Source organism: Felis catus, chromosome B2 (assembly GCF_018350175.1).
Source record: "Felis catus isolate Fca126 chromosome B2, F.catus_Fca126_mat1.0, whole genome shotgun sequence".
Lineage (NCBI taxonomy): Eukaryota > Metazoa > Chordata > Mammalia > Carnivora > Felidae > Felis > Felis catus.
The window spans coordinates 135023763-135039985 of record NC_058372.1 but is presented as its reverse complement, the minus strand read 5'-3'; the positions used below and the strand labels follow the sequence as shown (position 1 = coordinate 135039985).

At 44.5% G+C, this 16223-nt stretch overlaps 1 pseudogene; it reads left to right on the top strand.

The window, feature by feature from the left end:
- The first annotated feature begins 15517 nt into the window (after positions 1 to 15517).
- Positions 15518 to 15666, top strand: LOC111560726 (annotated as a pseudogene).
- The last annotated feature ends 557 nt before the right edge of the window (positions 15667 to 16223 follow it).

Genomic DNA, 16223 nt, shown 5'->3' with positions numbered 1-16223 from the left:
GTTGCTAATGGTTGTTAAAGAAAGACGAGTCTAATTCCATGAGACAATGTACTTTGTTTCCTTAGCTGTTTTAGAGCCATCGTCCCCCATCTTTTTATTATGAAGTATTACTTTTATTATTTTTTCCAATTTGTTAATGCAAGTAATAGTCAAACAGAACTTCTGATCAACGTGACACAACCAGTATTTTAAAGTAACCCGAGAGAATTCACACCCAGAGCAAAGAATCTTGATTTTAGTTCTCGGGTTGTAAACTCATGCTAACTGGCAGGTAATATATAATCAAGCCCCCAGGGGTGTGAACCCATAAGGCAAAAGTCAGGATAAATTGCGGCTGACACTGTATTAGTGTCAAGGAGACAGTAGGAGATAGTGGGGTCTGTGGCTACGTAGAACAGGAGACACCCCATCTAAAGAAGGCTGCCGTGGCCAGGCCTTTGCCCACGGTTGCCACGCAGGCATGTGGATCCAGGGGTGGCCAGACTGCCCAACTTTTCAATAGTAAAAAAGAAAAGGCAGACATTCTTTTTATTTATTTATTTATTTATTTATTTTGAGAGAGAGCATAAGCAGGGGAGGAACAGAGAGAGAGGGAGACAGAATCCGAAGCAGGCTCCAGGCTCCGAGCTGTCAGCACAGAGCCCGACGCGGGGCTGGAACCCATGATTGTGAGATCATGACCTGAGCTGAAGTCGGATGCTCACCCAACTGAGCCACCCAGGTGCCCCAAAACAGACGTTCTTTAGCGAAATCTCCTGGGTTGGAAATGTCGATGATTTTTGTAAAACGCGACTGTGCTGTCCTGAGAAGGCATATGTGCCGGCTGGATCTGACTCTGAGCTACCGTTCGACGTGGCCCTGGAGGTCGGTCTCTGTTGCCGTTCCAGCGGTGAATGCACAAGTACCATTTGACCTTAGAACTATCGAAAAGACCTGGCCCACGGACCCCTGTTCTAGGGCAGGGATGGGAAAACTCCCTTTAAGAGGCCAGATAGTAAATGTTTCAGGCTTTGCAGGCCCTTTTGTCTCCATTACAACCGTTCCGGGTCCTCCTCGCGGCCTCAAAGCAGCCACAGATAATTCGTCAACGAATGTGTGCAGCTGGATTCCAATACAGCTTTATTTATAAAAACAGGCTGCCAGCCTGTGGCCTGTAGTTTGCTGACCCTTTCCATAGGGTGTCCTGTTCGGGGGCTCTTTGACATTTATTTACTCAGTCTGGTTTGTCTAATTTTGGAAAGAGAAATCTATTTTTAACTCTTTAAGCCAAAATCCATTGTGATAGGAACCTTTCAGAAATAGCCCGGCCCCTCATGTGCCATGTTGTTGAAATAGATCACACGGGGGGGTGCAGTGAAGGGGAAAGCTGGCCCCCGCGGGGCTCCAGCTGACCTGCCGCCTTCAGTCCCAGCTTGGAGACCTGCTTCCTAACAGCCCCCAGCTCTGCTGTTCTCTGGGCCAAATAGGCTTCACACCCTCTATTGTTTTCCACCACCGACACCAAGGCCTTGCTGCTGGAGACTGTGCTTAGCATCTTGCCTCCTTGGGATGTGATTGCCCAACACCAATAAAGCAACATGCTAAATTTAGCACAGCCCTGCCTGTCGAATCAGACAGAACTGTCACCCAGTAATTGCCGTCTGCAACACTTCCTAACTGCTTGATTCCTGCTGACTTTCCCTGGGGTCTCGCTTGCTTGCGATAAACCTGTTGCGGCTGGCTTTGATCTTTGTCCCCAGAGCTGCCGGAGCCCCTGGCGTATGCCAGCGGGTCTCCCACTGCCCGGGAGCGGCCCCCAGCGCATCAGCTGAGATGGATTGTTGGCCCAACGTGGCAACAGATGCACATAGTTCTCCTCCTGTAGAGATGGGGGTGGGGTGGGGGTGGAAGGTTAAATCGGGACCACCCATTTAACTATGATCTCAATAACTGTCTCGTACGGGCTGTTAGCTGGAGGATGAGAGGGAAATCGTGGCCAGGATCGAAGGGCAAATACGAATATCTGAAGCCATTAGCACCCTGCAGATACACCCGAAGGGCCCATGGAGCCTGGAGCTGCGTGTACTGTCTTCTTGACCTCCTTGTGGAACTATCCAGAGCCCTGACACAGGAGCAACACAGAAAGCCCACGGCTGCTTGTGAATGATTCATTTTGTAAGTGCTTGGTTCTGTATGGCCTCTGTTCCCCCAGCTCAGCCTTCAAACAAGCAAGTCACTAATTCGTAGGATTTACTGTCAGGGCTGATTTGACACGAACACGTCTCCCTGAGATTCTGAAAAGCTGACGCTAATAGGTTGGCGATGGCCGTCAACTCGGCCTCACCAGCGAACAGCCTGGAGTCCACGCCTCGCCCATGTGAAGGCTTCTGAGACCTGGTGAAGTGAAAATATGGGTTCTACTGGCAGCTAAGGGTTCACTCTGTTCGGGTGAGCTGAGATTGCCCACAGGGAACAGAAGAATGTGTGCAGGCTCTCTAACCCTAGACGTCACGGGAAGCCTAGTTTCCAAGAATCCAGGCCGGCTGCACCAAGCCGCTGGGTGCCCTGAGCCAAAGGCTCTCTGCACAAATCATATATTCCTCCAGAAGGGGGGTTCAATGTTAGCAGGCCTCTGCTGTACCCCGTGTCACGATGGGAGTAAGGCTTGGGGTGTCACAGGGCATAGGCAGGGGAAATCCACTAGTGGCCCAAACAATCCATTGCCCACTCCTTGCCCTCAGGTCTGCGGATGGAAGGAAGCTTCTGGCTGGGTAACAGCTCTGAACGGGTGAGCCCTGCATGTTCGTGGGGTATGTTGGGACAAGGCAGCTCGTTGTCATATAGAACCTTGCCTGAATCTCTCCGGTGTATACCACAAAGAGCACCAGCCTACGGGTTGTCTAGTAGGCTGTCTAGTCGCAGACTTGCCTCTCCTAACTCAGAGGGGATATCAGTGTGCCTCCTAGCACCTTGGTTTCTTACCAGCTGGTGTTGTTGGAAGAGAATCATCCTCAATCTCCATACAGGAAAGACTCTACCATTTCATACTGGTTCTTGCCTGGAATGTTACCCCGGAGCACACAGCTACATGTCCGGTCCATGAAAATGATGCCGGAGTTCTTAGAAAAAGAAAAGCGACCACTTAATCTGTATCTTTTGCCCATGAGTAGTTTTCCCTCAACCCTCTTGCTGGCAGGCCTCACGTACCGCTCTTCCTCGCTCTGTCCCCTAAGCAGCTGTGAGTGGTCGAGAAGTAGGTCACTCTCAAGCTTTTGGTTGCTAAAGGCCTTTCATCTCACTTGACACCCTCTCTGTCAAGTTGCCAAACCTCTTGCCCGGGCGGGTGTTCATCCTCATAAACGAGAGCTCTCTGGACCCAGGAAGGCAGCAGCTCTGCTCTTCAGAACTGTCTCAACCGAATTCATCTCGTCTTTGCTCTGGGGACCGTATCGTCCCCTGCGCACTCCCCGGGCCCACTCACCAGCCGACTCTCCTGTTTGCTCAGATCTACTATGCTGAGCCCTAGGCTGGCCCTTGACGACAGCTACAAAAGGACGCGTCAGCTTAGGAGGCTTTCCCTCAGTATCCAAGCCCCGTGCGTGCTGCCTCTCACTAACAGGAGGCAGCCACCCGGAAGTCAGATCTTGCCAGCCGCGGCCGACATCTTGACTGCAACATCTTGACCCTGAGCCAGAACCACCCAGCTGATCGCTCTTAGATTCCTGACCCACAGAAATTTTGTGAGATAGATGTTGTGTTGAGCCACACAGAGTTTTTGGATGATTTGTTAGATGGCGACAGACTAACGGATACACGAGTCAAAGTTTTAAGAGACTTGGAGTCCAACGTCTAGAGTGTGGCTCTTGCGTGGCGCCTAATGATATTCCTGAGGAGACTGACTCCCTCAACAGAGTGTGAAGGATTTCTTTGAGGGAGAAGGCCAGACACTCAGAGCGCACTGTGGGAGACGGCAAAGTATGGTGGGAAGGGGAGAGTGAACACTCTGTCCGTACTTTCGTTCCGTGAGGCTCAATTCTCTAGCAGTTGTCCGACAACCTAGCAGAGCCCCTGACAAATGCAGTTCCGCTCCAAAAGTGCTAGAGCTCTGCTGTCATCTGTTAGAAATTTCTGGCCCAGCCATTTGCGGTTGATATGAAAATTTGGTCTCAGGCAGCCGTGACCTAGCCCTTCCCCATCCCTCCAAGGGTCGCAGTAATTTCTCCTCAGACTCCCTGTCTGCTGCCCAGTGCGCAGGAAATTTGGATTTAACTGACAAACAAAATTGGGATTTAACAAAGAAAAGCACAGTCCTATCGGAATGTGGCTTCCCACAGCGTGTCAGGGGAACTCTCAGATATTAGTCTCTTCAGAATCTCTGTGAGAAAAAATAATTGTTTTCTTTCACACAACAATAAAGTGTGAATTGTGTTGAATTATGACAGAAGGGGTCAAGGAAGACCAGCAGAAGTGATATTTGGTGAGAGTGAAGACTGTTCCTCCAGGCATGTTGCTTGACATTCTGGGTATGACAGCTGAAGGTCCTGTTCCATCACTGTTATCCCGTCCCCAGTGGCCATTGGGCCCAGGGCTCTGCTCCTAGAAGCACAGGGAATGATGTGTGGCCTCTTTCTTGTCACTGGGATCAAGAGAAGCTGGGGAAAGAGACATTCCCCTGCAGCCCGTGTTTTCCATTGCTTCTGAAGAGCAATGGAGAGAGTGAGGGGTTGGGGGAGAGGCTTAATAAACTGGCAACATAAAGTGAACTCTAATGTCAACCCCTTTTAAATCCCTGGCAGGGCCCAGGAGGACAGTGGGGCTGTCAATACAAATGACGTAGCTCAGAGTGGCTGGAGGAAGTCTGGGTGGTTTGTATCACACAAATATGTCCTCGCTGGCCCCCAAGATATTTTTTCGCGTAGCCCCAGACTTATTCGCAAAGGTGTTGTCTATAAATAGATCTGTCCTGGGGCACCTGGGTGGCTCAGTCAGTTGAGTACTGTACTCTTGGTTTTGGCTCAGGTCATGATCTCACGGTTCGTGGGTTTGAGCCCCGTATCAGGCTCTGCACTGTCGGTACAGAGCCTGCTTGGGATTCTCTCCCTCTCCCTCTCTCTCTCAAAATAAATAAATAATTGAAAGAAACAAATAGATCTGCCCTCACACCAAAAGTGTGAGTCAACAAAAGGTGAGAAATGGGAAAGTCATAGAAACCTAAAAAGCAGAAGCAAACATTTCAGAAAGCAATCTGTTGACAAACACAGTTTCCTATACACACGTTTGCACGTTCCTGTCTATATTTGCTGGCCGTGGGAAGCCCGGAGGCTGAGAGACTCTGGTTTCAGGAGACACCTGGCCGTGCACGTACGTACCTTCCACCCTCAGCAGCGTGACGATGATCCCCGTGGTCCGTGCCCCGCCCAGCGTGGCCTCACACCCAGGCTCCCCCACGGCCACTCCACCTGCTGGTTTACTTTGCCAGAGGCCACACGCTCAAGTCCCAGCTCCCACAGACCACCCCTGCCTATCCTTGCCTGTTGCCTGAGGGCCGCCTCCCTGGCCCTGCACTGCATGCGTGTGCCTGGCTCCTGCACTCATAGAGCAGTCGCTGTGCTCTGTGACATTGGTGGCACACACATCTCCGTCCTCATCACATCTGGAAACTAGTCCTGAAGTTCGATGAGGCAGGTTTTCTAGTCTAGGCTGGCTTGGCTGTGCTGGATTGTCTCTAATGGCCTCTCCTTTTCTGGGGCCTCAGCTGGGATGGTTGGGATCGTTGGGACCACCCATCCTCCAGACGGACCCAGCCTTGTTCACATGGTGGGAGAAGTTGCCAGCAGCAAGACAAGGCAGGACCTAATGTCCACATACTTTTTCACCTTCTTCTTGTGTCGTATTTGCTATTGTCCCATTGGTCAAACAAGGCGCATGACTATACCTGCACCCACTTGGGTAGGAACCAACGCAGAGAGGCATCAACAAGCCAGCGCCACTCAGCGACAGACAAGCTACCCCAGCAGACATTGTGTTTCTCATTGTCACATCGCGGAGGGTCCTCAAGTATGTCCTTAACGGATAAATCCACTTACACTACAACATGAATAAATATGACTCGTTTATTATAGTAAAATAATAACGCTTCATTTATGATTAATAAAATCTTCGGGATCAGATCAGATAGGTTATACAAGCACTTAGGAGAAGTTAAGTAAGCTTGATGGGAAAACCAGAACTTGCATGGGGTGGGGGAGGATGTTTACAGTGGGAGAGGCAAGGAAGATTGCACTCATGAGGCGCCGTACGGGCTCCACTGAAAGGCAGAGCATTTTATTCTTTACATTCCGAATGTGCAGTCAGTCTCCATTTATTCTCTAGATCTACCACCTACTTTTTACTTCTGAGCTAGGAAGACTGAATCTAGAAAATCTACAGACCCTGGTGTGGTTCCCCAGTGGGAGGTCCTGGCAGGGTTCAGAGGGAAGAGAAGAAAGCAATGGGGCATTTATCCCCCCTCCTCCATAGAAGCCACAGCTTTGACCAAAGTGGAATCCTAGACCACAGACCCTGCTCAATAGCCCCTCCCATGGTTGAGGCTCTCACCGGGTTCCAATGACACCACTTCCTCTTTGTGTCCCTCAAGCCCCAGAGGAGATTCAAATAGAAGAGTTATGTCATGAGGCCTAGTCAAAATGAACATGGTTAAGCGTCCGACTTCAGCCAGGTCACGATCTCGCGGTCCGTGAGTTCGAGCCCCGCGTCAGGCTCTGGGCTGATGGCTCGGAGCCTGGAGCCTGTTTCCGATTCTGTGTCTCCCTCTCTCTCTGCCCCTCCCCCGTTCATGCTCTGTCCCTCTCTGTCCCCAAAATAAATAAACGTTGAAAAAAAAATTAAAAAAATAAAATAAAATAAAAATTAATCCATCAATGGATGAACGGATTCAAAACATGTAGTATATATGTACAATAGAATATTATTAGTCTTAAAAAGGAATGATATTCTGAGACATGGTTCAACCTGGATGAGCCTTGAAGACATTATGTTGAGTGAAAGAAACCAAACACACAAGGACAAACGATTGCATGATTCCACCCACGTGAGGTACCTAGAGTAGTCAAATTCAGAGACAGGAAGTAGAACGGTGGTTACCAAGGGCGGAAGGAAGGTCAAGTGAGAAGTTAGGGTTTAAGAGTTTCAGTTTGGAAAGCTGGAGACGGTTGGTGATGATGGTTACATAAAAAAGTGAATGTACTAAAAAGCAAATAGTGGATTTTTGAATACACGCGGTTTTTTACTTTAAATAGAAATTATTAAAAATTTCAAGAATGTGGGCAGCCTGGGTGGCTCAGTTGGTTGAGAGCCTGACTCTTGGTTTCGGCTCGGGTCACGATCTTACGGTTTGTGAGTTTGAGCCTCATCTTGTTTGGGATTGATTCCCTCCCTCTCCCTCTCTCTCTTTGCCCCCCCCCCTTTCCAAATAGATAAATAAACTTAAAATTTTTTTTTCAAGAATGTGAGAGCAGAGTATTAAACCTAATGTGGGGAACTTCTGACCACAGGCCCCTGAGAGACTGCACTGGCCACACCTCTACGAAGCCAGCCCCGGGGTAAAAGCTTGCCAGGCTGCTACCCCTTCCTCCTTCCCTGTGGGTTCCCATAACCCTGCAGGGACCCAGGCAGATAATCCCTTCTTTAAACTTGGCCCGGTTAGCCTGTTGAGGGTGCCACCTTTCCCTGATGGGACTTAGATGGATGTAGATATTCTAACCCGTGACCGAGAAGAAAAATTCTTCAAGAAAAAATAGGCACAGAGCAAAAAGTGAGGGGAAACACTGGAACCCTTCCAAGCTGGTAATATTATCAGTCACAAGAACAGTAACATCTCTTCACAATGTAATTTTACACATATTTGATTTTCATGCGCAGTCCTGTAAAGTAGACATCATATCCTCATTCACGCATGAGGCAACAAATTTTAAAAAAGATGAGTGATTGTCACAAGGTCACCCAGCTAGAAAGGAGCAACAAAATTAAACCTAATGCTTCCGATTTTGAACTTGAAGATCTTTCTGCTTTAGCCGGATCAGAAGAGATCAGGGTTGGAAAAATCATATAGGAAGGGTCCCTTGCTGTTTCAGGGGGTGTTCATCAGGATGGCTACATCTTTAGGGGCACCCTAGTCCAGTTTCCAAAACTTTCTTGGTTTGTGAAAACTTTAGTGTCTCAGTAACTTTTTCACAGCATCTCTTGGCTAAAAGAAATACCTAAAAGTTTCATTTATTGTTAGGTACAAAAACCTTAACAAATACCTAAGTCTTAATATTTTAGTAGCCTTTGGGAAAATAATACACACATGGAAAGAAAAAAATAATATATTTGTTTTATTCTTAAATAACCCCGCAAACTTATCCCTGGATATGTATGCCTATTGGACACTGCACAACTTCTGAAATCTTGGAATCAGGGCAGAGACCACAACTGTCATTCCCTGTTTCACACTAGTTTTCACACAAGACTTGCCTTGCAAAAATATGCTGTCTTCAATAGAAATAAAGCATAATCTAATGCTGAATGCGTGAACCTCGTTGACCTAGTCATCCTCTCGGTGTCTGACAGGTATCACTGGTTTCCCTCAAAATTTTAAAACACCTTGTGGTGCCCTGAGTTTTGAGGCACTCCTGGGTGTTTCGGTCACAGTTTAGGAAACGCAGCCCTAGATCTAAATTTTGCACTTTTGGAAACAGGATTCCATGTACTCTAACAGCTAAGGCCTTAATATTATCAAAATGTCCATACTAACCAAAATGATCTAAAGATTCAATACATACCTTTCAAAATCCCAGTGGCATTTTCCACAAAATAGAAAAAAATAACCCTGAAATTCATAAGGAACCTCAAAAGACTCCAAATAGTCAAGGCAATTGAAAAAGAAGAACAGAGCAGGAGGCATCAAACTTCCTGATTTCAAACTATATTACAAAGCTATAGTAATTAAAACAAGATGGCATTGGCATAAAAACAAACACAAAAATCAATGCAACAGAGTCCAGAAAGAAACCCATGCGTACATGGTCAATTAATTTTTAACAAAGGAACCAAGAATAAATAGTAGGGAAAAGATAGTCTCCTCAATAAATAGTGTTGCGAAAACTAGATATCCACATGCAAAAGAATGAAAATGGACTCACACCATATAAAGAGTCCACTCAAAGTGGACTAAACATTGAATTTAAAGTTTGAAACAATAAAATTACTAGACGAAAACTAGAACAAAACGAGGGGTAAGCTAGCTGACATTGGTCTTGGCAATGGTTTCTTGAATCTGACACCAAAAACAAAGACCAAAAAAAAAGCAAAAATAAGCAAGTGGGACTCTATCAAATTAAAAAGCCTGCACAGCAATGAAAACCATCAACAAAATTAAATGTCAATCTATGAAATGAGAAAAAATATTTGCAAACCACATATCCGATAAGGGGTTAATATCCAAAACATACAACAAACTCATACAACTTAATAGCAAAAAACCAAATAGCCCAATTGGAAAATTGGCAAAGGATCTTAACAGACATTTTTCCAAGGAATATAAACAAAAGGCCAACAGGCACATGAAAAGATACACAAAAATCACTAGCCATCGAGGAAATGCAAATCAAAAATCACAATCAGATATCACCTTATACCTGTTAGCGTGTTTATTGTCAAAAAATAAGTAACAAATGGTGGGGATGTGGAGAAAAGGGGATGTTTTTATACTATCGGTGGGAATGCAAACTGGTACAGCCACTGCAAGAAACAGTATGGAAGTCCCTCAAGAAATTAAAAATAGATCTACCATATGATTGAGCAATCCCACTTTGGGGTAAATATCCGAAGGAAATGAAATCATTGTCTCAAAGAGGTATCAGTATCACCATGTGCATCACAGGGTTTTTCCCAAGCCAAGGTATCAAAATAATTTAATTGACAGATGAGTGGATAAAGAAAATGTGATCTATATATATCTATACACACACACACACACACACACACACACACACGCAATGTGATGTTATTCAGTCTTTAAAAAGAAGGAAATCCTGCAAGTTGCTACAACACGAATCAACCTAGAACACATTATGCTAAGTAAAATTAGCCAAAGACAAATACTGCACGGCATCGCTTACATGTGGACTCAGGTTTTAAAAAAAGATGAAAAAAGTGGAGCTCCTAGAAAAGTGGTTGCAAGGGACCAGAGGATGGGGGAAGTAAGGAAAACTTGGTAAAAGGTACAAACTTGAGTTAATAAGATGAGTAAAATCGGAGGGTCAAAGGTTTAACATGGTGACTATAATTAATCATGCTGCATTGTATAATTGAAATCTCCTAAGAAAGTAGAACGTAAGCGTTCTTATCAAAAAAATTAAATTAAAAAAAAACAGGTAAATGAATATGTCGGGTGATGGATGTGTTAATGAATTCAATGGGGGGGGGATCGTTTCACAATGCAGACATGTATCAAATCATCATGTTATACGCTTTAAATACAGTCCAGTTTTATTTGTCAATTATTCTTCGGTAAACCTGGAAAAAATAAAATACATTACAGGAATAATAATATTACGATTTTAGTCTTTATTTGAGATTCAGCCGTCTTCCCAGAGTCTCACCTCTAAATGGGTATCGTCTCACTTCCCTGCTTGATCGTGCACCTGCTACACCCCCGACACATTTAGAAATGATACGACCATTCTCATAGTTGATTACGAGAACGAAACAGTGGCCTTCCTCATAGTTACTTTCTTTTTCTCTGGGAAAGCACCAGAATGTTCTGTGGTAATTTTAAAGGATCAATTTTTAGTTTTTTTTATAAAGAGATGAGTTAATTCTTTGTAAGCTTTAGCTTTCATAAATTTAGACTTGGTGCTGTCAGTCTTTTGGAGAAAATACCAGAGAAGTGCGCTTTACATAAGTCACCGTTACATAAGTCTTCTCGTAGCTCAAGACATAGAATGACCAGAAAAAAATCTTAGAAAAGCCATTTCCAAACATGCAAAATTGACAACCACCACCACCATCTTAAAAGAAAAACAGGAACAACAACAAACCAGAGAAATCCTCTGTTCTCATCAGAATGATAAAAGATGCAGATCTAGCTCAACCGGCCCCGGGCTAACCTCTGACCCTGCCTGGGCATGCTGGCATGTGTGGGTCCTAGAATGAGTCTGGTCCACTCTGAACGGAGGTAAATGGCATCTTTGCTTCTACTCTAGGCTCATTTAGGGCAGACCTCGTAAGACTCAGAAACCAGAGGTACAGGTAGAGGATAAATGGTTTGGACCTTGCGAGAGAAAAAAATTATAATTTACAACAAGGAAAAAAAGAGACATTTTTAAAAGTTGCTGGGTCACACTACTAGGAATACAAACTAGAAGGTTTAATGCAAATGCCTCCCACCAACGGTGTAGGGTTTCTCCTATCCAAGCCTACGGACTTGCTCACTCAGTTCCAAGGCAGATGCTTCCTCCAGGTCCTCCTGCCCTTTATTGGCTTCCATCTAGGCTGCAAATGCCCAGCAGTCAGCAGCATTGCTTCTCCCCCAGGAAAGTTCTGCCGTTCTCCCCAGTCCCAAATACGAAAGCTTCAAGGAAATGAAGAACATCTCTTCCCCACAAAATAATCTTAGGAAAACACAATGAACTCTCTTTTCCATAACTCTTGAGGCAACTGGGGGCATTGGATCTCATTTGACCCTTCAGTGCTCCAGTATTCCACCTTTAGGAATGGGTGCATAGAATGGGTGAGTGCATACCCAGACCCCTTGATCTCCACAAATGCACATGCTGTGATCTCAACTCTTCCATCTCATAGAAATCGTTTTATAACGTAATCCAAATAATATATCCCAAGCCAATTATTATATTCCAAAGCTTTCTTCTGAGGGGTCAGCCTTGCCTTTAGTATCCCAGCAAATTGGCACTGTATAATTGGAAAGGCAGATACCAAGCAGTGCTACAGAAATATAGGTGCTTCTTTTTTTTTTAATTTTTATTTTATTTTATTTTAGAGACAGAGTATGTGAGCACAAGTAGGAGAGAAGGCAGAGAGAGAAGGTACAGAGAGACAGAGAGAGAGAGAGAATCTCAAGCAGTGCCCATGTTCAGTTGGGAGCCCAGTGTAGGGCTGGAGCCCAATGCAGGGCCTGATTCCATGACCCTGGGATCATGACCTGAGCTGAAATCAAGAGTCGGATGCTCACCCAACTGAGCCACCCAGGTGCTCCTATAAGTTCTTTTTTTCTACTCAACAAAATGAGTATCTTTTGAGGACCTAATATGTGAAAAATAATGTGGGTGCCTATAAAGGTAGAGATCTTTTTTTAGGTGATAGTCTGGTCCTCAAGAGCTTCTTTTTTTTTAAACATTTATTTCTTTTGAGAGAGACACACAGAGAGAGAGGCAGAGAGAGAAGGAGAGAGAGAATCCCAAGCAGGCTCCGTGCTATCTGTCCAGAGTCCAACTCAGGGCTGGATCTCACAGTTTGTGAGCCCGGAGCCAAAGTCAGGAGCTGGACACTTAACTGACTGGGCCACCCAGATGCCCCTTCAAGAGCTTTTCTAACACAGTGAGTTTTCTTTCACTCTTGCACCAAATCTCAAAACAGCAGCACACCAGGGGCAGGTGGGAATTCACCTCCTCTAGAGGCTGAGAGTACAAGGATACAGGGGCAAAGTGACTGTGAATAGTCAGGGGTGAAATCTAGGACTGGATGCCACTGCCTGATTCTCTAAAACATCAGGATGGCCTGCGTTCAGTAAGAATAATCATATAGATTAGTAGATCAATTATCTGCTGTTTCTCCAGGCTTTCAGGACCATGCTACCTCCCTTCTCCTATCTGTGAGCTTTTGTCATCACATTTTGCCCACGGTAGGAATTGGCAAACCTGTAAGTGTAACTGAAAGCTTCAGTGACGTGGGATTTAGCTCCTCAAGGCTCTGTTACCCCATGAGGAATGATCCCACCAGCATTCCTATGAAGTCTCAAACAAATCACATTGGATTCCCAACAATTTCTGACGAAATCAGATGAAATAAAGTGAACGATGAAAGTCCAGGGAAGAAAGAAAAAAAAGAGACATCTTACCACGCTCTCGACAGGGGTGACTGGAAAGACAAGAAGACTCTGCTGTTGCCAGGCAACCCCCTCCCTCTCCGAGCTTCGGGTTGGGGCCCTGACTGTGGGAATAACTTCCTTTGTCCTCATGTGTGCCTCCCTGGCTCTCAAAATGTCCTCTGGCAGCTGAGATCACTCCATGTGTGAGACCAGAATCTCTATCCTTATTTGTGCTACCCTAGAAATGTCTATTTCTGAGCTTCTTTCTTTCCCAGGAACTCAAAGCCATTCTCTGCATGTCATGGATATTATACGATCTATATGCAGACAGCATATATGAACACATTACACATGCAAATTGAGCCAATTCCTTGGAAGTTCTCTGTTCCTTCCTCGCCAGCTGCCAGATTTGGCAGGCCAGCTGACACCCAGCCAGGCCATTTTATTCATCACTGCACAAAACCAGGGTTTGGCCCCTCTCTTCCTAAGAGTCACAGAATACAAAAGCTGGGGAAAGCTGGAGGTAGGGAGGTCCCTCAGTTCTCCCTTGACAACTCTAGCCCTTTCCTGGGGGTTAAATTAAGCATTTGGCCCCAGCTATTGTAAACCTGTCTTCCCTGTGATGGAGTACTTGTGGCTTTATTCTTTGGGGAGCCCTGAAACAGTGTCTAAAGAACAGCTGGATATATATGAGATGGGGGGCAGCCTCAGACTCCGGGAGGAGTGTCCATCAGGCCCAAGGTTTCTATATGGCAGGAATATGTGTGGTGGGATATAAACCCTTGCATTTGATAGAAAACTTATGATGCAATCTAAGTGTCTGCTTGAGATGTCAGTTCCCAAGTCTTCTGTGTGCAAGGGTCACCCTTTCCTTTAACATCCAAGAAAAATAGCTCAAGCCCAGCCTACAATCATTATGAATCCCAGTGCTCCATGTCTCCTGGTAGTCTCAGAGGGGTTGCATTCCTCTTGGTGTTCTCTCTCTCTCTCTCTCTCTCTGTGTCTCGCTTTCTTCTCTACTTTTTCCACTGAATCCCCCATCTTCAGGCAACATCACTTCACCCTATGCTCTCCTTCTTCATTCCCCAAAGCACCATCAACATAAGACTAGTATGTGTACAACAAAATTTAGTGAAGTTTGGGACAATGGAGGGAGAATTAGAGCACACTTCACATGACATAAAATTGGGCATTAGACACTACAGTCCTGGATTTCCCAAACCACCTCTGCCAGAGAGAGTTTCTCATGGGTATTCCTTCCATTTAGGGCTCCTCCTTGCCGACATTCACAGGGATCCTGTGGACTTCTCCTTTAAGTTCCTACCAATCGCTTCCTCTCTCTCAGGCTTTAAGAGCCAGAAATCTTGCTACTTGTAATGCAGAAAAAGTTTGTGTTTTTTCCTAAGCCTCTTACACACAGTCACGTATCATATTGCCTTCTGGATTAAAAATATTCTAACCTATTTTTTACCCGATCTAAAAATTAAGTATGTTCATTCCTACTTATATTCATCACTAGAAAAGCCTCCTCAAGAAAACCATCATGGAATCACTTGCAAGATGAGAAGCCTTCAGACAGCTTTGCTGTCCAAAAGATAAATGGCACCCCTCCCCCAGAAAGGAGATATGTAACAATCTGTGTTGCTGTATTTGTTTTTACTAACTTTTAAAATTCCAACTGTGTTGTCTTAATACTAATAGAATCGCTAAAACTCCCAAGAAAGCAAATCACTGCATTTCTCTCACGGAGTACAGGCCTGAGGAAAATGAGGAAATTGGCAAAATGAGAGAGTGTGGACCAGATGATCTCCAAGATTTCTTCTAGCAAATACTCTTCTGCACCTTCTCTCCCCTACCGATTTGGATGCTGAAGTAGAAGACGGAGGTGCATGGGCAGGAAGTGAATCCAGCAGGTTTGAATGTACTGTATGTTGGAATTAATCTCAAAGAATCAACCGGAGAGTTTGCTAACTGAAAAAAATAAGTTGCCACGTCTCACTTGTGGAGATCCCAATTTAGGAAATCAGGCATGAGGTCCAGTGTATTTAAAAGAACCCATTTTTTTTTTTTGTATTTTAAAATAAACTCCACAGGTAATTCTGATGAGCAACAAAGTTTAGGAACTTCTGTATTTGTATGATAATTGACAGTAATAATGTAGGTGAAAACCAAAATGCAGGTTAAAACAATCAATTTAAATACCAAAGAGGAAAATAATATTAGTCTGTTTCAATGGATTTAGTAAATGTATAGAATACAAGACAGCACAAGCTGGCTTTTTCCAAAGGCTGTATCCAAAAACAAGAGTCTTTCCAAAGGGTGTATTCCTTAAATATTCATCAAAATGCAAGTTTCAGCAAACGCAAAGGCAGAGCTACAGTATACCCAAATACATAACTTTGACTAGCAACCAGGGGTTAGCAAGTTCTCTTTAAGACTTTTGAATAACATATCGCTTCTTAGCCTTTTGGCTAAGATCAAGTGTAATACTTTTGAATAACCTAACATAGCTCTTTATCTGATGTCCCTAAATTAAGACATTTTAGAATAAAGGACATCTTTGCAAGCAATGTATTACTTCTGGATTAAAAATAATTCAACCAATACTTTCCCCATTCAAAAAAAAGGAATACATATTTTATTACTATTTATATCATTAGTAGAAAAACCTCTCAATAAAACTATAGAATTTGAAGCATGCATAAAGTATGATGTCACTTGTCTTTGCCTTTACATTAGACATAGCAATATTCATAATTTCTTTACATCTCAATTTTCCTGAAATTAATAGAAATTTCTTAATGCAGACAGGGATCATTAGAAAACAAGAACTAAAAACTGCTTTTGAAAAAACAAGTAAAACTTTTTGTTTCAACATATATTTTTCTAGGGGTGCCTGGGTGGCTCAGTCGGTTGAGCGTCCGATTTTGGCTCAGGTCCTGATCTCACGGTTCGTGAGTTTGAGCCCGGCGTTGGGCTCTGTGCTGATGGCTCAGAGCCTGGAGCCTGCTTCAGATTCTGTGTCTCCCTCTCTCTCTGCTCCTCCCCCACTTGCACTCTGTCTTTCTCTGTCTCAAAAATAAAATAAACATTAAAAAAAATTTTTTTAAACATATTTTTCTAGCTTTTGTATTAGTGGTCATTGCTATATAGTGAA